General features: G+C 47.5%; 1 protein-coding gene and 1 pseudogene across 5 annotated transcripts in view; both read left to right on the plus strand.

Annotated features, from left to right (window-relative positions):
* Positions 1-16,278, plus strand: part of RCBTB1 (RCC1 and BTB domain containing protein 1) — a 765,714-nt gene that overhangs the window by 599,033 nt on the left and 150,403 nt on the right. The gene's annotated exons all lie outside the window — the stretch shown is intronic.
* Positions 2,439-2,861, plus strand: LOC138527802 (small ribosomal subunit protein eS10-like; annotated as a pseudogene).

Raw genomic sequence — 16,278 nt, forward strand, 5'->3', positions numbered from 1 at the left:
TGCACTCGCTTTATTGGTCGCATGACGGAGAAGGAGGCTGGCAGTGCGGGCGGGGGCTTAGCCGGGGTACCCAGGATATCCAGGTGAGAGGAAAGGAGAGCATGATCAGACCAGGAGAGAAGAATAATGAGAGGGTTGGAAATGGGGGATGTCTGAGGGGATGTGGGCATCCAAGGTGTGTCCAGCAGAGTGCGTGGGGCCGAAGGGAAAAATGGAGCAGGAAAAAGAGTCACAGAGGTTGTGGAAGAATCCAGAGGCCACATCAGAGGAGTCGAGGTGAATATTGAAGTCTCTGAGGGGGAGAAGCTTGAAGGAGGAGGCAAGGAGAGAAGAGGTGAGGTCAACCTACTCAGAGAGGAAGTGGGAGACTGCTACTTCCAGGTTTCCAGGGGTCCTGTAGATGGTGGCCAGAGTCAGAGAGAGTCCTGGAGAGACTCCAAGGCTGCAGACAAGGCATTTGAAAAAAGGAGTAGGCCTGAGTGGGTATGATAGCAGCAGGGGCCCACTCAGGGAAGATCAGGGCCACTCTGCCTCTGACCAGTTAGGCCTGGGCTTAGAGAGGATCTTGTAGCCCTCAGGGAGGAGAGTGTCAAAACTTGTGACAGAGCTGGTAGTGAACCATGTCTCGGTGAGAGGGAGTGCGGTCTTCAAGGAGGTTGCAGATGTTGGAGGAGTGTTTATCGCAGAGCGAGAGTTGGGGGTAGCTAAGTAGAGCAGGCTGCCATTTTTTAAGGTTTCTGTGGAGGGGTACAAGAGTGTAGTACACGCATCGGAGGTGGCAGAAGGAGGAGAGACAGGAGAGGGGAGAAAGTTGATGAAAGACAGAAGGCGCCTATCAAGGAGGAATAGGTTGGGCTGAAAGCCCTGGTCCATGACCGTGCCATTTAGGTAGATATTAATGATGACCCTAGAGGACAGGTATGATGCCAAGAGTACCTTCTAACAGTTGCCATCATTAATGGGAAAGGAAGAGAAAGGAGACAGCACAGAGACTGTAAGAAGAATCCATAGGTCGAGCGAAGAAACGACAGAGGATTTCAGTGAGAGTCTACCTGAAAGAAGCGTTGACATATTAGTCAGCGATGGGTAGGCCTGGATTGGAGATCCTTCTTGAACTTTTTCCTTGCAGACTTCATCAGAGGGATAGGATAGGTGATAGAATAGCAGTTAAAGGAGAGGGAGAGAGGGAGGAACTACAGAGCACGACACCAACCACCAACAAAAGCTCTAACACAACTAGAGTCAAGTGTCCACAAAGGGAAAAAGGCCTAGGTTATCATATAGCAGAAGCATGATACCTAGAAGCCAGTTATCAGGAAAGAGGGAAGACCCTAGATAGAGTGAAAGATGGGAAAAGCCTATTTTTTAAACACAGTTGCAAATGCAAGAACACGCAGATTCGACTTCCCTAGAAAAGTGGAAAAAGCCTCATTTTTAAAAACAGCAGCAAATGCAAGCACACACAGATTCGACTTTCCTAAAGGGCCGCGGGAGGAGCCCCCAGGCTAATTATGGCAATTCACCAATGCCATAGAGGGATATCGTGCAACTGCCAAGTGCAGCAAACTGCAGAATTAGTGAATAGAAGTAATAAGAGAGATAGGACAGTTAAATAGGGAGCAGTAATGGTTGTTCCCCCTGCCTGCACCTTTCTTACCTTGTCATTTACTGCTGGTTGACGGCTGTGCTGTGCGCTCCGACAGTGAACACCAGCGAACACCCTCTGGAGCTGCAACTGCGGGAGCTGTTCTTTGCTTCTTGGCCCTTAACCGCAGGGGGCAGCCACGGGCAGTGGGTTGCTCTAGGGACTAGGCTGAAGGTTGACAAAGGTCCAAACAGGCGGCAGGGTGGGCTGGGAGACGGGCAAGGGTTAGCAGGAGGAAAGGCCGCGATGTGGCACACATAAGAAGTTTGTGTCTCCAGGAAAGAAATTGCAAACACGAGCAGGGGCTTGCTAAGAGCAGCTGTCACCTCAATGGAACCGGCAGCTGCAAGAACAGCACCGGGCAGTTTAACTTTAGTAAAACCATGTTCCATATAACCCTTATGTTATGCAGTTTCATACCACGACAAAAGCTATTTCTGGTTTGCTTAAATTATTTTTGAATGTAAGAAAGTGGTTGGTTCCCCTTAAAGCAGCATTCATGCACTGTACATGCTTTTTTCCGGGTCTGATTGAGTAACTGCCTACTTAAGCTTTATCATGTTTTTGGGAATGATTTCCGCCAGTGGAAATTACAGTTGGTGCAGGTGATAATCTGAGGGGCTACACCGGATTACAGAAATTACCTCTGTACGGTGGTAATAGATGCAGATTTACTTGTATTGCAGACAGTATTTCAGTAAGTCAGCATGCACTATTTAAACTTTTTTTTTAAAGAGTGCTTTCTTTATATAGTGCTTCCTTTTGTGCTTCAGCCCACCAAGCAGCTGCAGAGATGTTGATGCCCAAGAAAAACTGAATCTCCATGTATGAACTCCTGTTAAGGAGGGAGACATGGTGGCTAAGAAAGAGATGCACATGCCCAAGCTTCCCAAGCTCACAGACAAGAACGTCCCCAACCTACACATCGTGAAAGCTATACAATCTCTGAAATCCTGTGGTTACGTGAAGAAGTTTGCTTGTAGGCATTTTTACTGCTATTTGACCAATGATGGCGCCCAGCTAGGCCCAATTGTTGCGAGACTGTTGGAGACACATACAGACATTGTGCTGCTCCCCCTGGCGCTGACAAAAAAAAGGCAGAAGCTGGTGCAGGAGCTGCAACAGAGTTCCCGTTTGCTGGTGGATTTGGCAGAGGATGTGGCCAGCCTCCTCAGTAAACTCTACTTTGTATTTCTTTGCGTATAATAGTTCTTGAAATTCGCCTAAAACTCCCAAAAAATGTTTTATATAGTTTTCCATCCTCTTCATGAGGACAGAAAAGGATATTGTTGTAACAAAACTAAGGGTCACATTGAACATTTGCTGCTTAACATTGTATATAGTATGAGATGTGTTCCATGGCCAAGGGAAGACACAACTACTGACCGCAGTATAAAGATAAAGGGTATTATTAAGGAAAAGCAAGCCATAAGATTATTGCATGGTTATTGTTTCAGGGTGACTGTAACATAAAGGTTCTTGGCAAACCTAGTCCTTGAAACAGGATTATGTGTGGAGGCTAGCAACAAGAAAGGCATACAGTTAATATCTCAGTCCGTATCCCTTCTTCTGGGAACCACAACCCCTCTCAGTATTTAGGGCTTCTTCCCATTGCCAGGTGTCCGAAAATTCCTCCCCTTCACTGGTGCTCTCCTTCTCTTTTACTTGGTCCCCACTTCCAGGGTCAAGGGACTTCTCCCACTTCTGTTACATCCCCTCTCCCTTGTATTGAGGTCTCTCTCTCTCTCTCTGTGTCTCTCTCCTCCTCTCTTTCTTTCTCTTTCTCTCTTTCTTTCTCTCTCTCTCCCATTCTCCCCTCTTTCTCTTCACTGTAGAACACCCCTCTTCTGGGCTAAGAGCACCCCTGCCCCCTCACTCGTGCAAACCTCTCTTCTAGGTTTCAAGGGGCTCTCTTCTATTACACATCCCCTCCTCCTGCTTGCTACTTTTCACCCCCGTTTCTCTTGGGTCAGGGGTCTTTATTCTGGCCTCAATGGGCTCTCCTCCGAATTCCCTGGAACACACACACCTCTTCTGGGGTTCAGATGTCACTTCTGTCCCTCACTGTAAAACACCCCTCTTCTGGGGTTCAAGGAGCTCTTTTCCTCCTTACTGGAGCACACCCCTCTTCTGGGTTCCTGTGGCTCACATCCTCCTTGCAAAAGCACACCCCTCTTCAGGGATTCAGGCTATTTTCAACCTTACCGGAGCATGTCCTTCATCTGGGTTCCCAGAGGTTTAGTCTCTCCCTCAGTAGAGTACTCGCCTCTTCTGGAGTTCAGGGGGTCTCATCTCCCCCTTACTGGTGCACAATGCTCTTCGAGGGATCATGGGGCTGTTCCCCTTCACAAGCACTGATGCTGGGGGTGGGAAGGAATAAGTTAATGTTTTCCCTTTGAGGATCCATACCTGTTGACTAAGGGGTCTCACTAGATGTGCTAGTGTTTCCCCATAGCATATCTTTTTCTGAATCCCTGGAAGACATTCCAGAATCTGCTCTGGGTTTTGGATTTCTAAACCTGATTCATCTTGGGAAATGCCTACCCGAATACCCTATTTCTTTGGGACCTGGTAGTTCCTAACTAGTTGCTCTCGCCGATTGTTCAGAATAGTTCAATGCTGGCCCGCCTTACATCCTGGGTCTGACTTACTGTAGTAGGACCTTTGGGAAGAATCCTGCTGGGTTATTCTGCAAGAGTTTACCCCTCTTGGGGATTCATTCTTCTTGCATTGGAAAACATTCAGGGTGCTTAACTGGTCAGTTGGGGCTGAGTGTCAGGATCCTGTCAGCCTTATTCTCAGAGGACAGTGGGCAAGATGTGATGTTGGCACTGTTATTTTGTCACAGCAGGTAGTGTGATGAATCCAAGATGATTCCCCCAGAAAACCTGGCCTGGGACCCTCCTTGTGGCCACGGATGCTTCCTGATCCTGGGGGTGGTGTTCGGCGGGAGGATCACACGGGGGAGGGCCTGGGGGGAGCAGGTCAGGAGGGGTAGGAAAACCCCTTCAATAACTTCCCCAAAGACCATACCATCATAATAGCTGACTGTGAAGTTGAGACTGTGAAAGGAAAAGGGGATTTGAATATTGAGGACTTCAAGTTCCACAATGCCCAAAATACTGTGACAAAGAAGAGGGATGCAGAGGCTTAAGATTGCAAGTGGCAGTCTAATTGCCCTAATGACCCACACCTGAGGGAGACTGGAAGGTGTAAAAGACCCCCTGAAGGGCAGGCCATAGAGAGGAGTAGTGGGAGGTGGAGTGAATGGTGTAACTCCACGTTGCAGTCAAAGTTGAAGGAAACCACGGGAGATGCCGGAGCTGCCATGATTAGCAGATGGAAAGCCATTTCTGAGAGGGTCTCTCCCTTCAATGACCCTATATGCAGAGGTTGCGCATCGGGAGGCTTTATTGGTGAAAGCTTTCCCCCTTGAAAAACGTAGATGCAGAGGTCATGAAGCGGAAAGCGTAAAATACAAAAGCTTAAGACAGTGTAAAGTGGACAGCAATGGCAGGCAAGCACCCGAGTGTCCCTGGAGAGAGGAGCGCTCCAAATCCGACCGATGTGGGCCACTGGAAGCAGACGAAGGCAGGCTGCAGAGCGGCGGGCAGCAGAGAAGCCATAGGCAGCAGAGCGAGCGCACATGAGAACAAGAGTGAGTTCACTACAAGTGTGTGACCCCAGACCGCTATGTGATTGCCACTGGCCCGCTATAAAGCTTCTGAACAATGAACTGATAAAAAAGAACTTAAAGCAGCATTTTAACAAAACTTTTGAATACCGAATTGATATAAAGAACTTAAAGTGCCAGAGTAACAAGGCTTTTGAATATCGGTCTGATACCAAGCTAAAGTGGCAGAATAAGAACTTTGGGCTAGAAGGGTATCATTATACTTGTAGCGGTCATCGACCCAATCGAAGAAGGGCAATATCGAGTCAAGGGTATAAGAACCAACATTGCCAAAGCCAAAAGAGAGCAAATAAGAACAAAGTTGTTTGTGAGTCATATTGCCAAAATAAGAGAGAAACAAATGTCGCAAATGGCCTAAACAAGCATTGTCCAAGTCAAAGAAGAGTTGAAATAAAAGCCATTTTCAGGCATTGGTTAAAGTAAAAGTAGGAAAACGGAAGTGGCAGGAGAGCTGCCTTCCTTTATAGGAAGTTTTCAGGAAGAGAGGAGCATAACCTGCATTGCATGTGGCAATAGCAAGTGTGGAATAACCAGCAGGAGAAATAATCAAAGCTGATGTTGTGGAAAGTTAAGACTTTGGTTGAAGTAAATCACATCACAGAAGTACTTGTAGTAGTAGTAGTAGTAGAAGTTGTCATTAGTCTTGACAGGCGAGTATACCAGGGCAGGGACTTTGTAGTGGTAGACCAGGTGGAAGCCATTGAAGTATTATACTGTGCTGCTGGAAATGCATTGGAGGGACAGGGCCTCCCTGTCCTTGTCCTGTAGTCCTTTTTCATGTGTGTTCTGTATTGTTTTCTGCCAAGGAGTCCATGTGTGACTCCTGGAAGTGCACCTCTTCCTCTTTTTGGATTAGTGTACAGACCCTTGGGATACCCTTATGGCACCCATGGGTGGGGTTACAACCCTGTACTCCTAGTGTATGTTTTTGGGCACCTGTGTGTGGCCCACAGAGCAGGGTATGGGCTGGTGGCAGCTCCATGTTGAATTTGACATGTGCTCCGAGTATCCTCCGTTCTGGGATACCCAGGCCCTGCCATTGGAATCAGTTGATTCCTGATTGGAGACAAGATGGCCCCTGTAGCCTCTTGCTTTTTATTGCTTGTTATCTTGTTTTCCAAAAGTTCTTGAACACCCTGACTCTGTCACTTCCCCCTTACTGGCTGTTGGGTGGAAGTTCCAAATATGGTATTGTGGGGAAGTCCAGGCCAGACTGGCTGGAGCCTTCCCAGTGACTGTATGTTGTGGGGACACCCTTGTGGTGGGGCCTGGGTAAATGGAGTGTGTGACCAATATGCACTTCATGTTATGGGTGTCTGGTTTCTGGTATGAAACACAATGAATGAGACAGCCCTGCCCGAAACTGGTATGAATGCAGTGTGGAGTGCTGAATGGCTGGGTACTTGTCCCAATACACATTCCTTGTTGTGAGTGCCTGGAGGGAGGAGAATGGCCTGAATGCACTGTGAGCCTGATTGGTTGCCTGCCTGCATGAATGCCCTTCTGAATGATTGGTTGCCTGAGTGTGACCCAGCAGAGTGAATGAGAGACCAAACAGTATATCTGGGGACCGCTCACTGATGTAAATCGTTTAGAAGCTGAAGTCGAAACTGATGCTTGATCTCGAAAGCCGAGCCCGAAGAAGGTTGGCTGCTGTTGCCTTCACTGCAATCTGAAAGCTGCCTTGCCAGAGATTAATCCGAGAGAGGACCTGGCTAGGAGACCTCTCCCCGAGCTACAAGGGAACATCGTGCAGACCGCTAAACCTTCGCCGAAGCACCCTGGAAGTCAGCCTTCGAAAGACTGTCGACCAGAGACTGGGATCGCTGAGGACTCCAAAGTAAAGCATCCAGACATTCCAACTGCCATCGTTGACCAGGGTTCGGAGGGCCACCGTAACCGCTGGAGGCCCATCGAAGCCTTGTTGCCCAGTCAAAGCCTTGTTGCCCAGAAGCAGGGCCCGCTTGAAGCTGTCTGCCGACAACCGAAGCCGCAACGCTCCATTGATTAAGACACTTTGAATTCAAGGGCTCTCCCGCCAGCACCGCCGACCGCTTTGTCCGGCCCAAGAAAGTCAAGACCATCAGTGCACCGAGGAACATCCGCCGGTGGGTTTCCTGCCACCCGAAGACCACAAAGACTATGACGACTCAACGCCTTTGCTGGGCCAAAGTTCTTCACAGACTCTTTGCGGCAACAAACTACCGTCATTGAGGTGCACCGCACGCCTCATCTTCGCAGGACGTCCACGACCGATCTTCGACGAGCACCGGCAGGACAGAAGCTGTTGCCTCGACGATGTTGTTCACCATTTCTTCGAGGGATCTCAACGATCCGTGGCTCCTTCCTTAAAGGGAGCCACTCAAGAAGGATCCGTCGCCAACCCGACGTCGAACTCTGCTATTCCAGGTACATTGAGGTGGTAGAACTATTTAGGAAGGAAATAAGACTCGTATAAACAATATATGGACTGGGCTTGTATTATATCTTTATTTACAGGTTGCCCAGGTTGGGGATTCCTCACACAGAACTGTGTCTAGGTAACAGGGCCAGTGTTCTGCCTATTGTTTAACCAACTGCTTTTCCTCCTAAATCTATTGTTCGTTCACATTATTTACTGATTTGTATGACATTTGAACTGAGTACAGTTAATGCATTTTAATGGTATCAAAGAATAGTTGTGGTACCACATAGAAACTGTATATATTTACCATTTTAGATGATCTTGAGCACAACGTGTGTTTTTATGATTGTGTACATAACTTGAGCCTATTTATATAAAGAACTGTGTTTTCACTAACTTAGTGTGTGGACATTCCTGTGTGGGTGCTTGGGGACTACACTGTACTTAAGAACCAGCCTGCATCACCTCCTGAGAGCTTAAGCCTTGGTTGATCGTCCACAGATACCGTATAGAGAACCTTGGCTGGGGTGCTCTGTGCTTCTACTCTGCCATATAGGGAGCAGGAGTACAGATACCCCCTCCAGTCTTTACATATACTTTGGTTGAAATCTGTAAAGAAGTGGTGGAACCACTAAAATATGTTGTCGCTCGTTGTGGAGTCATCCTGATAAAATATCTTTTGTTGATACATATGAACTGTGGACATATCTTTATTATTTGAAATTCATTGTGTTTTTTTTTGTCTTTGTCGCCTAGCACCCGTATGCCTCTGGGTCAGTGGCCCCGCTATATTAATAAAGTAAATTGTGTTGAACTGTCTATCAACAGTTGAAAGACAAAGACTGGTTGAACATTTGCAACTGTTGATTCAAATCTAAGTAAGAGACTGTCTTTGAACTAGAGAAACTCTATTATTTGAACTTAGTTACAAAATGGGAAAAGACCAATTTTGAACTGTGGAATAAACATCCTGTCAAATCTGGGGAAGGGGATTTTACCCAGGTCACAAGGAGAAACAGTAAATGTATATTGAACATAACTGTTAATGTTGATTTGCATTGCCATCCATTACCTTGTTAAGTTGTTGTACAAACAAGTGTGAGGGACAGATTCCTTTTATTGCAGCGTTTCCTTTTAGTTATTTTGAAAAGCAGGGAAATCCTCTTTAGGGTAGGGATAGTGAGGTGTTTATCAAAGCCATTTAAGTGAATAAAATGGCATCTTATGAAAAACCGATACAAAGTTGTCTGCCTCACATTTCTGACCCCTCGCAGTAGGCATAAGATGCATTCCCCTAACCTACTCTCTTTTGGGAGTCCCATACAGACATGCTTCTCTTGCAGTGAATAGAAGCAATCGTGTTTCCTTTTTTAAACTGGAAAAAAACTTTAAAACTTTCATGGGACTATGAGGAATCCTACAGATCCCTCACTAAATCCCTGCATAAAGTCTCCTCCCAGATGGCCAGGGAAAGGCAGAGACTTTCTGATCCTGACCTTGGGGGTGGTGTTCTGTGGGAGGATCACCTGGGAGTAGAAAAGTCCCAGGGGAGTGAGAGGAATCTGTGGGATGAGGCACAGTATTTGCCCTCATTTGGGGAGGATAACTTCATAATGCCAAAGTATGTAATAGCTTGTTGCCATAACAATTTAGCTATTCCACAATATCTGCCTGTAAATAGGAATGAGATCAATTATAATCTCTCAGGCCTTGGGAGGAATAAAACTCCTTATAAAGATCTTAAAACTTGGAAAGCTAAGGACCTCTCTGACACCCAAAGGTACAGTGAACGAAAGTTTAGAAAAAAATAACAGCTTAAAAGAATTGCCTATCCTTTGTCATTTAAGCTTGGTGTCTGAATCATATGAAATTCCTTTAAAGAATATTGGGAGGCACAAAAGTGTTTTAAAAGTGAATATCAAGCCCAGAAAACTAACTTTGTTATTAGGGACTTCAAGTCCCATAATTTTCTATGTACTGGGACGAGGAAGAGGACTGAAGAGGTGCAAGGTTGTAGCAGTAGTCTCATTAATCCCAATGGCCCACACATGAGGGAGATTGATAGGCTTACAATGACTCCTCAAGTGCATGCCAAGGAAGAGCAGGAGAGAAGCAGTAGCAGTAAGAAGCAGCAGTGTGACACATGCAGACCGCCCGTACTGAAGCTGGAGGAGAGAGAGGATGCTGGGATACCTGCGTGGCAGATTGCAGCTCCCGGTCCTGAGAGGGTCTATCTCCCAGAGTCGGAAGGGCAGTGGTCGTGCAACGGAAAGCAGCTTGCCAGTGGGAGACCCGTGTTGCAGAGGCTGCGCAGCGGGAAGCGAAGGCTAGGGAAGTTTTCCTTCCCAGGTGGCCGTCTCAGGTAGCTGGCATGCACCCGAGGGCCTCGGGGAGATTTCTGGTGGCTGGCGTGCATCAGAAGATCTCCAGAGCAAGAGAGGCTCCAAATACCGGTGCCGTGGACAAAGGCGGACTGAAGATAGTAGCCTGCCAATAAACGGGAAGCCGCCAAAGCAGAAGTCCTGCGAGCAGCGAAGGGAATGGTGGCGTGTGTTCTATCCAGTGAGTTCACATGTTTGTAGTGACCCCAGAGCGCTGCATTCGGCATTGCGCCGCTCAGGCAGGCATTCAGCGAGTGAGTACCGCTCACGTGAAAGTGACAGAAGCTCAGAGTGCAATTTTTAATACCGAACTATTGAGCAGCAGCAGACGCGGCACTCACGTAGAAGGGAAAGTGATTCCCAAGGATATTTTGAACATCTAATTAGTGAAAAGCAACTGTTTGTAACCAATGACTGTAATGTTAAAGATGGAAGTCTGTGGAAAACCCAGCAAACCAAGAGGGCGATATTAAAAGCTAAAACCTACAAGCATTACCAAAGCCAAAAGTGTTTAAAATGTATGCAATCGCAATTTAGTCCAGATTGCCAACAGCAGATGGGGGCTAATGGAAGGTCTACAGGCTGGAGACATATTGCCCATATTTTGTCTGACATTTGGTGAAAGCTGGTAGAAACTCACATTGCCAAAGCCAAGGGAGAAGCAGAAAGAAACCCTGACCTTGCCAGTCATTGGTCACTGGTGTGTTGGGGAAATATGAGTAACAAAAAAGCTGCCCTTCTGGGGAAGGGATATCCAGTGGGAAAGGAGCATCATTTGTAAAAGAATAACAAAGAGCACCAATGGAAATCTTGTTTCCTCTGAAGAGTTGTTGCAATTGCTGAAACTATATCCTCTCACCCTTGCTCAATGTCCATCTGCCCCCTTTGGCCCACTCATCTCCACCTTCTTTTCTAACTTTCAGTGTTATGCGGATGACGTTCAGCTCTCTTTCAGGCTTCCCTCATCCTCTTCTCCTCCCTCGCTCATTTCGGACTGTCTATCCGCGATTCAGGATTGGTGCTCCGCCAACGATCTTTGCCTTAATGCTAGTAAGATGGAGATCCTTCTCATTGGGACCCTTGATCCCGTTTTTGCTTTCTCACTTTGTCCACCGTCCTTCTGCCCTCTACCCTTGCCTTCCTGTGAGGCAAAAACCTTGGCATTATCTTCGACTCCACTCTCTCCTTCTCTCCTCATATCAGGGTCCTTGCCAAAAAGGCCCACTTCCAGCTGCACCTCCTCAGAGATATTCTACTTTTTCTCACTTTCCCCCAGAAGCGCACTGTCTCCAGAGCCCTGGCTCTCTCCAGACTGGACTACTGCAACAGCCTTTCTCAATCTGCCTACCTCTACTGTTCACCCACTGCAACTAATCCAGAACAGGACTGCAAGACTTATCCTTGGCATCAAGCCCAGGGACTGTATCTCCCCAGCCCTGAAATCTCTCCACTGGCCACAAGGATCAAGTGCAAGACCTTCTGCATAGTCCACGAGGCTTTTTGGGGCCTAGGGCACTACATCCAACTCTCTCTTCTGAAATACCTTCCTCTAGAGTCTTTCGCTCTCTCTCTGAGGGTCAGACACTTTTCCAGGCAGAGAGCGGGGGGGGTATATCTCTCTCTTCTGGAGGTGCCTCCCTCTGGAACAGCCTCCCTGCCCCTCAGACTTTAGCTGGACCACCTAGAGTTCCCGGAAGCAACTCAAAACCCTCCTTTTCTGCTCTGCCTTCTCTCTCTCGCTCTCTGGCTAACTTACCTGTCTAGTGCTCAGGCTGGTTTGCTTTGTTCCCTCAGAGTCTCACCCGGTACCAGGCTCCTCCTCCATGACCAGTCTTCCTTCGCACTGCCTCCTGGCCTACTGTGAAATGAGGGGTCGCAACTGTAACCCCTACGGTCCATCTGCCTCCTTGCACTTACCGAGAGCCACGCTACCCTGGTTGCACTTACTCAGAGCCTTGTTGCCCTGCTCGCACTTCCTCTTCCCTGCACTTCCCCCCCTTGCCCTCCTAATGTCACATTTGCATGATCCGAATGACACATGGCCTAGTAGGATCGTTTGTCTTGTCCTCCCTATGTCTTCCGTCCTTTGTATTGAGACACCTAGAAACACTTGTGTACAGGCGTATTATAAATGCCACATCATATCATATTTCATGTGCTCAATACTGTGAAATGTTATGAACCTCTTGTCATTTGATCTAAACCACAAAAGCACTGTTGATGTGAAATGTAGCTCAAGTAGGGTAGTAGATCTGGATGACAAACATTTGGAGAAGTAGGCCTGGCATGGGAGTAAACCAGGTAGCAGTTGAAGTGCTGCAGAGTTTTCCTGGCAGAGTCAATTTATGTTGTTGGTGGTGCTAAAGAAAAGCTGAGTAAAAGCTGTTGCGCCTTCGACAATATTGACAGAGACAAGTTATGGGACAAAATGTCAATGATGGGATGCCCAAAGGATATAATGCAGTCATCAAGGACCTACACACCGGGACCTCTTTGCAAATAAGACTAGACCAGGCGGGAAACCTGACTAGAGAAATAAAAACATATTCATGTTTAAAGCAGGGTTGCCCCTTGGCACCAATCCTTGACAACATTTACATCACAGACAAAAAGGATGTGCTGGACCCCTCTCAATCCTGCCCGCCGAAGAACAACGGGTCTTCCTAGAGATGGTTGCTGTATGCTAATGACCTGGCTCTTCTAGATAAGACACTAATTGGGCCCCAGGAAAAACATGATGCCCTGCAGATCTACGTCAAACAGAATGGACTGAAGATCAATATAAGAAAGACAGAAATGTTGGTAATGTTCAACCAAAGGAAAAAGAACCAATGCTGGGCCCTGAACAAAAATAAAATTAAACGGCTCAATCAAGTACCTAGGAATCCTGATTAGTTCAAGTGGGCATGAGAAACTTTGGAGAACAAATTTGAATTTAAAAGTAAACCAGCTATCAACCCAAGTCATGCTAATCGGGGGGGAAAAAATATGGGAAATTTTCATTACTTCGGTTATCAGTTTTTATAATCAAAGGTGGTGCCATCATTAGTCTATGCGACGGAGGCAGGATTGGGAATTGACTGGAAAAGCTGAGAAGGACTAGAAAGTAAATTCTGGAAAAAGATTCTAAGGCTTCCCCATGCAATTCCCATGGCAGTCATAAGACACAAACTCAGCCTCCTGTCATTACATGTAAGAACCGTATGCAATCCCTGTCTTTCATTCGCAAACATTCCTTGCAGGAGTGCCCGCCCCAATTCGAAATCATAAGGATAAAAGAAAAGGTAATGTTTGATTCGCCTGCAAATCAATGGAGGGATCAGTGTCCGGATACACTGGTTGGATTGGGCCCGTCAGTTGAGACTCTGTGTGCGGAAACCCTTTGTTGGTAAAGAGGGCGCCCTATTGGCGGCAGACTGGCAGGAAACGGAAGAACTGAGCTCTAACTCGAAGAACCATACGTAAAATGCATGACGATGGGGCTATTATCTGATCTTTGGGACATTGCTGATTGCAGGCCAATTACTTCCATTCCACACGTTGCTGGGGCTGGGCGTGGTAAATACTCTTATTGATTGGAGCACCCCATGACCCAATTGACGTTATACATAATGGAACAATGCCATGGCCACAGTTAAAATATTGACCTGGAATGTGCGTGGTCTGAATTCCTTCCTTTGCAGAAGCTGGGTGAAGTCATATCTACAACGCAAGAAGATTTCCATTGCATTACTTCAAGAGACCCACTCAATGAATGAAGATCAAGTAGCGCTTCTAAACCGATGGGGCGGGACTGGCTATGGGGCCAAATACTCTAAATATGCTAGGGGCGTGCTGACCCGGATTAGCGGTTCACTGCCCTTCCAGTTACTGGAAGTAGAAAGGGATGGGGAGGGAAGATACCTGATCATACGGGGCTACATTAATCATACAGAGATATCTGCATTGTAAATTCGTATTTCCCGAACCACATAATCCCGCCTCATGTGCGCAAGCTTCGTTCTCTCATTGCACTATGGCGGGAGGGCTTCATCCTATGGGGAGCGACTTCAACTATGTGAGAAATGTAACACTGAACCGTTCCTCTGACCCCCACGAATTTGCCACCCCCAGCAACCGCTGCCCTAAACACTGCTTTAGGAGACCTCGACTTGGTCGATGTCTTGAGGGAGCTACACTCAGAAACGAGAGGATGCTCCTACTATTCTCCCGCCACAGTACACACTAGGATCGACTACCTCCTCACATGGTCGGGACACTTACTCGAATTCCATAACGCAGAATACCTGGGCGTCAGTGTCGGACCACTTTCCCCTTGTAGTGGCGTAGAATCTTGCCACCCCTAAACCCCCTGTCCCGACATGCCGTCTGCCATCAAGTGCACTGACCAATGAGCCCTTTAGGAATTAACTGTTAAAATCCCTGACCAATTTTTCTGACTGTAACATCGGGAGTGTTGATAGCTGGGACACCATCTGGGAAACAATGAAAGTGGTAATAAGTGGGGAGGCTATAACGAAGGCTGGCGGCATCCGCCAGAATTTACAGGAGGGATTGGAAACTGCTGAGGAGGAAATCAAAACACTAGAAACCCAAGGTCCACACTGTCGAGCGACAGAAGAGAAGTTATTTGAAATGCGCTCAAGGTGCCACGAAGGACAGGGTAGACTAGCTAGGTACGACTATGCTACATGGGTGGCCGGTCCCATGTGGAAGGAGACAAACCTGTGAGACTATTAGCATGGCTCTGCAAATGGGAGCACCCTAGACCCCAGACAACACTGCTCCTAGACGAATGCGGGACACCATGGAGGTCCCAACTAGCAATCAATGACATTTTTACCACATACTATACACAAGTATACGCCTACGATTACCCAGTCCCCCGGGAAGACAGAACAGAAGCTCTCTCGTTGATTCGGCTTCCAAAACCTGCCCCTGATCAGGGAAACACACTAAACCGACTCATTACTGTAGATGAAATAAGGGAAGCCATTGCTGTAAAACGCCTGGCTTGGATGGTCTTCCCCCCAGAGTTTTATGAAACATACTGCCCTACCATAGCCCTGATACTATTAAAAGTCTATGAAGAAGCATACAGTAAAGCCATATTACTAGCCAGCATGCGGGAAACCTTGGTGTTACCCATTCCCAAACCAGGGAAACCTATTGACAAATGCGATTGATACCGTCCCCTAGCTATGTTAAACTATGACATCAAAATACTTAAGATACTGGCGGTGCACCTCTGCTTGTACATTTCTTCCCTAATGCATACGGACCAAACTGGCTTTGTACCAGGCTGCAACACTACCCTGAACCTCTGCAGGCTCCAACACATCATAGATCAAACTGTCTGGGGATGTCTGAGGGGATGTGGGCATCCAAGGTGTGTCCAGCAGAGTGCGTGGGGCCGAAGGGAAAAATGGAGCAGGAAAGAGAGTCACAGAGGTTGTGGAAGAATCCAGATGCCACATCAGAGGAGTCGAGGTGAATATTGAAGTCTCTGAGGGGGAGAAGCTTGAAGGAGGAGGCAAGGAGAGAAGAGGTGAGGTCAACCTACTCAGAGAGGAAGTGGGAGACTGCTACTTCCAGGTTTCCAGGGGTCCTGTAGATGGTGGCCAGAGTCAGAGAGAGTCCTGGAGAGACTCCAAGGCTGCAGACAAGGCATTTGAAAAAAGGAGTAGGCCTGAGTGGGTATGATAGCAGCAGGGGCCCACTCAGGGAAGATCAGGGCCACTCTGCCTCTGACCAGTTAGGCCTGGGCTTAGAGAGGATCTTGTAGCCCTCAGGGAGGAGAGTGTCAAAACTTGTGACAGAGCTGGTAGTGAACCATGTCTCGGTGAGAGGGAGTGCGGTCTTCAAGGAGGTTGCAGATGTTGGAGGAGTGTTTATCGCAGAGCAAGAGTTGGGGGTAGCTAAGTAGAGCAGGCTGCCATTTTTTAAGGTTTCTGTGGAGGGGTACAAGAGTGTGGTACACGCATCGGAGGTGGCAGAAGGAGGAGAGACAGGAGAGGGGAGGAAGTTGATGAAAGACAGAAGGCGCCTATCAAGGAGGAATAGGTTGGGCTGAAAGCCCTTGTCCATGACCGTGCCATTTAGGTAGCTATTAATGATGACCCTAGAGGACAGGTATGATGCCAAGCGTACCTTC

Source organism: Ambystoma mexicanum, chromosome 7q (genome assembly GCF_040938575.1).
Source record: "Ambystoma mexicanum isolate Mex_15411 chromosome 7q, UKY_AmexF1_1, whole genome shotgun sequence".
NCBI classification, from domain to species: Eukaryota; Metazoa; Chordata; class Amphibia; order Caudata; family Ambystomatidae; genus Ambystoma; species Ambystoma mexicanum.